Source organism: Panthera leo, chromosome E2, assembly GCF_018350215.1.
Source record: "Panthera leo isolate Ple1 chromosome E2, P.leo_Ple1_pat1.1, whole genome shotgun sequence".
Classification (NCBI taxonomy): domain Eukaryota; kingdom Metazoa; phylum Chordata; class Mammalia; order Carnivora; family Felidae; genus Panthera; species Panthera leo.
The window spans coordinates 2,441,326-2,449,994 of NC_056693.1; the positions used below are offsets into that span (position 1 = coordinate 2,441,326).

Here is an 8,669-nt window from a genome sequence, read left to right on the forward strand (position 1 = left end):
GTTCTAAGGATTAAAGGCGAGATTGGGGAGACGTCATGACTTAGTGAGATGTGGGCTCCTGGCCTGGATCCTCACTTGTGGGCAAACTAGTGAAATTTGGTAGTAGTTTTGCAGTGGTGTTGAGCTCCTGGCTTCGATCACTATACTAGGTTGGGTAAGATGGTAACATTAAGGGAGGTTGGGAGAAGGCTGTTTAGGAACTCTAGTTGTGTGACTTTTCTGTACGTCTAAAATTACTCCAAAATAAAGTTTAAAAAAATCAGTTGTAGGGGCGCCTGGGTGGCTCAGTTGGTTGAGCATCTGACTTCGGCTCAGGTCATGATCTCACGGCTCGTGGGTTCGAGCCCCACGTCGGGCTCTGTGTTGACAGCTCAGAGCCCGGAGCTTGCTTCCAATTCTGTGTCTCCCTCTCTCTTTCTCTCTGCCCTTCCCTTGCTCATGCTCTGTCTGTCTGTCTGTCTGTCTCTCTCTCAAGAATAAATAAAACATTAAAAACAATCAGTTGTGGTACATCTTGGTTACGGGTAGCCTCAATTATCCAACTGCAAAACTGAATGAATGAACGAACGAACGAATGAATGAATGAATGAATGAAATTATTGGAGTCTTTCTTCTCTCTTTCCCTAACCTCCAGCCTCATCTATCATTCAGTCTTATATACCCTTGCTCCTAGATACCTCCAACTCCTTCACCTCCACCCTGAGGATTGCAACCATCTCCTACCTGGTGTCCTTGCTTCCGTTCTGGTTCCCGACCAATCTGTTCTTCAGGACCAACACTGATCATTTAAACACACACACACACACACACACACACACACACACACACACTCCTAAATATGACATTCCCTTTCTGAAAGCCTTTCAGCAGCTTCCTATGGCACTTATAATATCCACATCCCTGATCTGACTCACAAGACTCCGTGTGTGCTAGTTTCTGCCTTCTCTCCACTCTTATGTGTAACAACCCCCACCCACCATGCCCCTCTCCCTGTCCACCTTGCTCCAGACACACTGGCTTCTCTTAGATCCAGGAATGGACCCAGTGCCCTCCTGCCCTATGACCTTTGCATGTGCCAATTCCCCCACCCTGAACCATCTCCCTAACTCTGACGTTAGCTCCCACCCACCATCAGCGTCTTGCCTCAAATGTCACTTATCCAAAGAGGACTTCTCCCAGTGGCCACACTGTGATGTGCTTATTCGTGTAACATGCAAATTCCATGAAGATGAGACTATGTCTGTCTTTTTCACCCACTGCGTTCCCAGCATTGAGCACAGGGAACGAACCAGGCACTCAACGAATATTTGCCGGACAAATGAGGCAATAGGAACTCAGCTTTGTGACAAGACTCTCAAGTCCTCTTTCTAACATATGGTGTCTTTATATTGTAAAGATCTGGGGTCTTGGTGCACCTGGGTAGCTCAGTCGGTTAAGCGTCCGACTTTGGCTCAGGTCATGATCTCACATATCGTGGGTTTGAGCCCTGCACTGGGGATGTAAGGGCAGAGCCTTCTTGGGATTCTCACTCTATCCTCCCTCTCTCTGCCCCTCCCCTGCTCATGCTTTCTTTCTCTTTCAAAATAAATAAATAAAAACTTTAAAAAATGAAAAGATCTGTGGTCTTGGTACAACTCCATAGCCATGATAATGTCAACTCCCAGGCACTATGCAAATGTAACCTTATCAATGACACACAGAAATCCAATGGACTGGAGATTTTCATGATGCCCATTGGTTCAATGAGGACAGTCAGGCTTATTCAGGCAATGTCTCAACCCCAAAGCCACCAAGAGTCCCTGAGGAAGCCAGGATTCACATACAAGTCTGTCTCCGAGGCAGGGCTACGGTCGGTACCCAGGACTCAGGCACTGACCATCTCCACCCAGGAAGAGAGAGAAGGGATGCTAACACCTGAAGCAGGGAGTCTGGCTGGACCACAGGAAGCTATCTGGAGCCAGCCACGGAACCTGTCCACTGTAAGCAGAAATGGAGAGGAGACGGGGAGTGGGTGCAGGCATCACCTTCACGGGGAATGCAGGCTTCTGCCAGTCCCAGGAAAAGCAGAACCAGCAAGGGCATCCTCAGAACCAGCTCGGATCTGCACATCGTGGGGTGGGATTTGGGGCGGACGTTCTCCTTCCAAGGCAAACGGGAACTCTGGTCACCCGCTGTCCTCCCAGACTCCCAGGGCAAAGCTAACTGCCCACACATGCCCTCCAGCTGGCCCGGAGGCTGGCAAGTACCCACACCTGGGCCCCTGCCGCCAGCTGCTGATGTAGGTGCTGCTCTTCCTGCCCACATTGCTTACTTATCTTAAAGCAACAATCTAGATAAAATGCTGGGCATCCTGCTTGCTATCCCATGACCCGCAAGGCCAAATCCTGCCTGTCTCCTGTTATCATGGGGCCCATGAGCTAAGTGTCCTTTTATATTTTTAAGTGGTTGGGGGTGGTGGAAGGGGAGACAAAAGAATATTTCATGACAAGTGAAAACTGTGTGGATTGGGAATTCTAGCATCCAGAAAGAACGTTTTATTGGAACACAGCCCACTTATTTAGATACTGCAGGAGGACTGTCCTGCTCCAATGGCAGAGCTGAGTAGCGGTGACAGAGACCGTCTGACCCACAAACCCTAAAATATTTGCTACTGGATTCTTCACTGAAAAGTTTGAAACCCTGTCCTAGACAAATTGTAATTTTCAGAAAACAAAGCAAAAACGCCTGTCGTACTTTTGCTCAGAGGTAAATATTATTTTCACATTCTTGGGCATATACGTGTTCCAAACACTTACTAGCTATGTACCCTGCACAAGTTACTTAACCCCTTTGTGCCTCAGTTTTCTCATCTATAAAATGGGGATAATGGTATTTCCAATCTCATAGGTTGCTGAAAAGCTTAATTGTGTATATATCTATAAAACACCTGGAACAGTGCATATAGTGTCTCTGTATGTATATCAAGAATGCAGGGGCATCTGGGTGTCTCAGTTAAGCGTCCGACTTCTGCTCAGGTCATGATCTTGCGGTCCGTGAGTTCAAGCCCTGCATTGGGCTCTGTGCTGACAGCTCAGAGCCTGAAGCCTGATTTGGATTCTGTGTCTCCTTCTCTCTCTCTGCCCCTCTCCCCCTCTCTTTCTTTTTCTCTCTAAAAAAATAAATGAACATTAAAAGAGAATGCAATATATGGACATATCATGATTGTACATACATTTAATACATGATATATGTGGTATCTTATGCATGCAGATCTTAAGAAGTGATCATGTCGTGCATAAAGTATTTAAAGTACTTTATTATGTATGCACATTGTAAACTGAGCATTTCTCCAAGGCTTCAAATATTCATCAACTGCAAAGTTTTACAGGCAAAACTTAAAAGTTTTTGTCATAGAGGCACCTGGTGGCTCAGTTGGTTAAGCGCCTGATTCTTGACTTCAGCTCAGGTCATGATCTCATGGTTCGTGGGTTCGAGCCCTGCATTGGGCTCCGCACTGACAGCACAGAGCCTGCTTGGGATTCTCTCTGTCTCCCTCTCTTTCTGCCCCTCCCCCACTTGCTCTCTCTCTCTCTCTCTCTCTCTCTCTCAGAAGAATAAATAAACTTAAAAAGAACATTTTAAGTGTGGGAAAATACATTAAAAATTTCTCAAAATAGGGGCGTCTGGGTGGCTCAGTTGGTTGAGCCTCCAACTTTGGCTCAGGTCATGATCTCATGATCTGTGAGTTCAAGCCCCGCGTCGGGCTCTGTGCTGACAGCTCAGAGCCTGGAGCCTGTTTCAGATTCTGTGTCTCCCTCTCTCTGACCCTCCCCGTTCATGCTCTGTCTCTCTCTGTCTCAAAAATAAATAAACGTTAAAAAATTTTTTTTTAAAAATAAAAAATAAAAAATTTCTCAAAATAGCAACCAAATATAATCCTGTATTACAAAAAAAAAAAAAAAAAAAAAAAAAGTGCAGGCCCAGTGACTGCTCATGTTAAAGCTGACCCAATTTAGGGGCTGCCTGAGTGATTCAGTCCATCATGCGTCCGACTTCCACTCAGGTCATGATCTCATGGTTTGTGAGTTCGATCCTCTGTCCCCTTCTCCCTCTGCCCCTACCCGCTCACGCTCTGTCTCTCTCTCAAAAATATAAATAAACATAAAAAAAAACCTAACCCAGTTTAAAAATTAAATCAGCAGCAGCAGCACCCCCCCCCTCCCCCAGCTCTTTACAGGGAAATTAATGAAAACAGTTCAATCCTTCCATGCAGTTCCTGAAGCAATCCCAGAGCTTGGTCACGGTGGGAGGGATGAGCACTGTGTCCCCATCACAGGGGCCGTTACTCCCACAGACTACACCCACACGGGTGGTCACGTCAGCTAGTGTGACCTGCTTCTGTCACCGGGCAGTCTGGCCTCCTTACCCCAACTTCCAAAGAATCTCAAGCCAACGGCTAGGTCCTGCCATCGACAACCCACTTCCTAGGCTCGGGCTGGCTCTCTGCTCAGTTTCCACACACCTGTCCTGGATGGTGGGTCCATTGGACTCTCTTGTCCCCCCCCCACTGAGCATACGAGGGAATGATGAGCTTAAGAGATTTGCCCGGAAGGGACTTGCACTGTGTAATGGTAATGAGCCAAACTGTGGAATCAGAAAGCCGTAGGATCAAGCCTCAACTCCTCCACCTCCTGGTCTGTGAATTTGAACATATTATTTTTCCTTTTTCGTCCTCAATTTCCCAAGAAGTAGAAATGGAAGCATCACAGGAATAGCTAATGCTTTTAATTTTTTTTTTAACGTTTATTTATTTTTGAGACAGAGAGAGACAGAGCATGAACGGGGGAGGGGCAGAGAGAGAGGGAGACACAGAATCGGAAGCAGGCTCCAGGCTCCGAGCCATCAGCCCAGAGCCCGACGCGGGGCTCGAACCCACGAACCGTGAGATCGTGACCTGAGCTGAAGTCAGACGCTCAACCTACTGAGCCACCCAGGCACCCCTCTAAAGATTTATTTTTGTTTACATATATTTGTTTCCTTAACTGCTGATGGAAATGACTTGGTTTTTTTTTAATCTACAAGGGTTTTTTTTCACCTTTATTTATTTATTTTGAGAGAAAAGGACCACGTTTGAGCAGGGGAGGGGCAGAGAGAGACAGAGAGACAGAGAGAGACAGAAGCAGAGAAAATTCCAAGCAGGCTCCACACTGTCAGTGCAGAGCCCGACTCGGGACTTGATCTCACAAACTGTGAGATCATGACCTGACCCAAAACCAAGAGTCAAACGCCTAACCACTGAGCCACCCAGGTGCCCCCAAAGTCTACGAGTTTTTGAAGCTACAATTTAAAAACTTTCTTCCAGCAGAACAATGTCTGTGCCTTCGGAGCAGATAGGAGGTGACAGGATTCTTAAAAAACCTTAAAAAGGCCTAAAATACCATTTTGTAATATTTGTTTATATTCATATTTATTTATGATATTTTATGATCCAAAGTCACCAAGCCAGTAGGTGAGGGAGGCAGGATCTGAACCCATCCTCCACTTTCAGATCAACTGTTGGGCACACACCCCAAATCCCAAATATGAAAATCCTTACAAAGACGCTTTTAAAAAGCCCCTCAGACGTGTGAATTTTCAGGCGCTAAAATTTGGAACTCACATGGCTTCGTGCATTTTGTGTGTTCTTCTCACAAACAGGAAGGGCGGAGGGCAGATTCGAGGAAGGATAGAGGAGAGCCTGGAATAAACAGAGACCAGATCCGAAAGAGAATGTCCTCTGGACTGTGCAGATGAACACCCTTGGGGGGACCGTTGGAGGACAAAGCAGGGACAGGGCGGGGTCAGAAGTGCAGGGTGGAAAGATGTGACGCTGCTCCAGTTACCTGTCACGGGTTTCCCGTTTGGGGAACGGGTCACCCCAAAACTCAGTGACTCAAATCAGCAACAGTTATTTGAGTACCTCTCGTAGCTTCTGAAGGTCAGGAATTCAGGGAGGACCCCACTGGGCGGTCTGGCTCAGGCTCTCTCACAGGGTGACTGGAGCCAGAAGTTCCAGTGACAGGTGGTTGGTGGCCACCTCTCTCTCTCCGTGTTGTCCAGGGCGTCTCCAGCGTGGAATGGGCCAGTTGGGTCTTTGTCACAACATGGCAGCCTCAGGGCAACGGGACAAGGGAGGCCAGCTTGGGCCTTCTGTGCAAATAAGGAACAGGGGGAATTATCCTTGCTGCCACTTTCTGTTGGGTGCAAGCTAATCACCTCCCGATCCCTCCCCCACCCTCAGACACAAGGAAAAGGAAATCAGATCCATTTCTCCACCAGGAACCGGCTAGTTTAGAGCACATGAGATGGGAGGGAGTGCCATGACCGTCCTTGAGACACAAAGCGGATGTGTTTGTGTGTCCCTGGCCTCCGTTCCACAGACGGTAAGGTCTTCATGGGCAGGAACTCTGATTTCTGTCAGTCTGTCAGTCCCCACAGTGTGCACACGGGTCTAGGCTGTACGGGTGGCTGGATGAGGGCTTATGGGAAGGGTGGGCTTCACTGATGCAAAACGGCACCCCTGTAACTCCCTAGGGACAGCACCAGGGGGCAGAGGCGGGGCAAGGTTCTTGAAGCCTGCCTGAGGTTTGCGGGTCCTCCCAGGCCTGTGTCCAGCAAGATCAGATGGGGGCAGTCGGGAGGGACCAGGGTGAGAGGCGGCCCGTTGCCAGTCAGGTGAGCATGCAGGGCGTCTAGTTCCTGCATGCCAGCCATCTGTCCAGTACTGGAGGGACTGACTCCGCAGCCCATGTCCCAGAAACAAGCCTTCCATGTCCTTCCCATAACTTCTCCTGAGAACATGGAGATCAGCCCTTGGCTTCTTCTTCAGTGTCCTCCAGCCCCGAGGAGTCACCTGCTTCCAGGAACTGTCACGCCTCAGCATCCCTCAAAACTCTGCTGTGCTGTCCTGACCCAGCCACCCCCACCGTCCCCCTGGGCCTTGCTTTTCCTTCCCTTTGTCCTTCCTCTGGTACCTGATCCCCACACTCTCAGTTATCTGGGCTCATGAACCCCTCCGGAGTGGACGGCCGAGTCTGGGGTGCACTCCTGGGCCCTATGCCTCAGTATCCCGTGGACCCCAAGCGTCTCCCTGGACGCCCCACAGACCTCACGGACTGCTAACAGTGAGCACTTAATTTCCGCCTTCAGACCCGTTGCTCATCTCGTGTTTCCTTTTGGGCGGAACCCCCAAAGCAACCGGTTTGCTTTTCTTTACCATCTGGTACAGATGGGCCATCATGACACCTGCTGATATTTACATAGTGCATGTATCCATCCATGTGGGTTGTTACACGTGTGTGTGTGTGTGTATGATGTATACATGTATCTATAAATGTGTCTATTACACACACATATATGATGTATACATGTATCTATAAATGTGTCTATTACACACACATAAGATGTATATATGTATCTGTAAATGTGTCTATTACACACACATATATGATGTATACACGTATCTATAAATGTGTCTATTACACACACATATATGATGTATACATGTGTCTATAAATGTGTCTATTACACACACATATATGATGTATACACGTATCTATAAATGTGTCTATTACACACACACATGATGTATATATGTATCTATAAATGTGTCTATTACACGCACACATATGATGTATACACGTATCTATAAATGTGTCTATTACACACACATATATGATGTATACATGTATCTATAAATGTGTCTATTACACACACACATGATGTATACATGTATCTATAAATGTGTCTATTACACACACACATGATGTATATATGTATCTATAAATGTGTCTATTACACACACATATATGATGTATACATGTATCTATAAATGTGTCTATTACACACACACATGATGTATACATGTATCTATAAATGTGTCTATTACACACACACATATGATGTATACACGTATCTATAAATGTGTCTATTACACACACACATGATGTATACACGTATCTATAAATGTGTCTATTACACACACATATGATGTATACATGTATCTATAAATGTGTCTATTACACACACATATGATGTATACATGTATCTGTAAATGTGTCTATTACACACACATGTATGATGTATACATGTATCTATAAATGTGTCTATTACACACACACATAGAAAAAATATCAGAAGGACACACTCTAAATATTAAATCCGCCTGTCTCTAAAGGATGGGATTATGGGCGGCTTATTGTCCATTACTCTTTCCCCGTGTATTTAAAATGTATTCGATAAACATATGTATATTATCTTTATGGTCAGAAGCTGACGATGATCACTGTTTTTAAAATAAGCCATTGAAAGGAAGCAGGCCACCCTGGAGGCTGGCAATCAACAATGTTTTCCAGAACTTCAGAGTGAACTTTCTGATGGCAATTTAGCGCCACGACAGGCAGGAAGTGAGCCTCGTGCTCTGGGGCTCATTAAAATCGCCCTAACAACCCTCACAGGGACCCTGAAAGTAGGGAAGGCTGTGTTCTTCATCATTGCTGCCAGCTAGGTAATTACGATCCACTCAACCCAACGTGGGACTGGCAGGAAAAACAGCTTTCTTGTTTTCAGGGGCAGGAGGGCGGCGTTGAGATGCCAGAGGGAAAACCTCTTGGGCCACAGGCAAGAGAACTTTGGGAATAAATAAATTTAAA

At 46.5% G+C, this 8,669-nt stretch overlaps 1 non-coding gene across 1 annotated transcript; it reads left to right on the plus strand.

The window, feature by feature from the left end:
* Window positions 1–273: 273 nt before the first annotated feature.
* TRNAR-UCG lies at window positions 274–358 on the plus strand. The gene has a single exon. It is a non-coding gene; the product is annotated as a tRNA-Arg (tRNA).
* The last annotated feature ends 8,311 nt before the right edge of the window (window positions 359–8,669 follow it).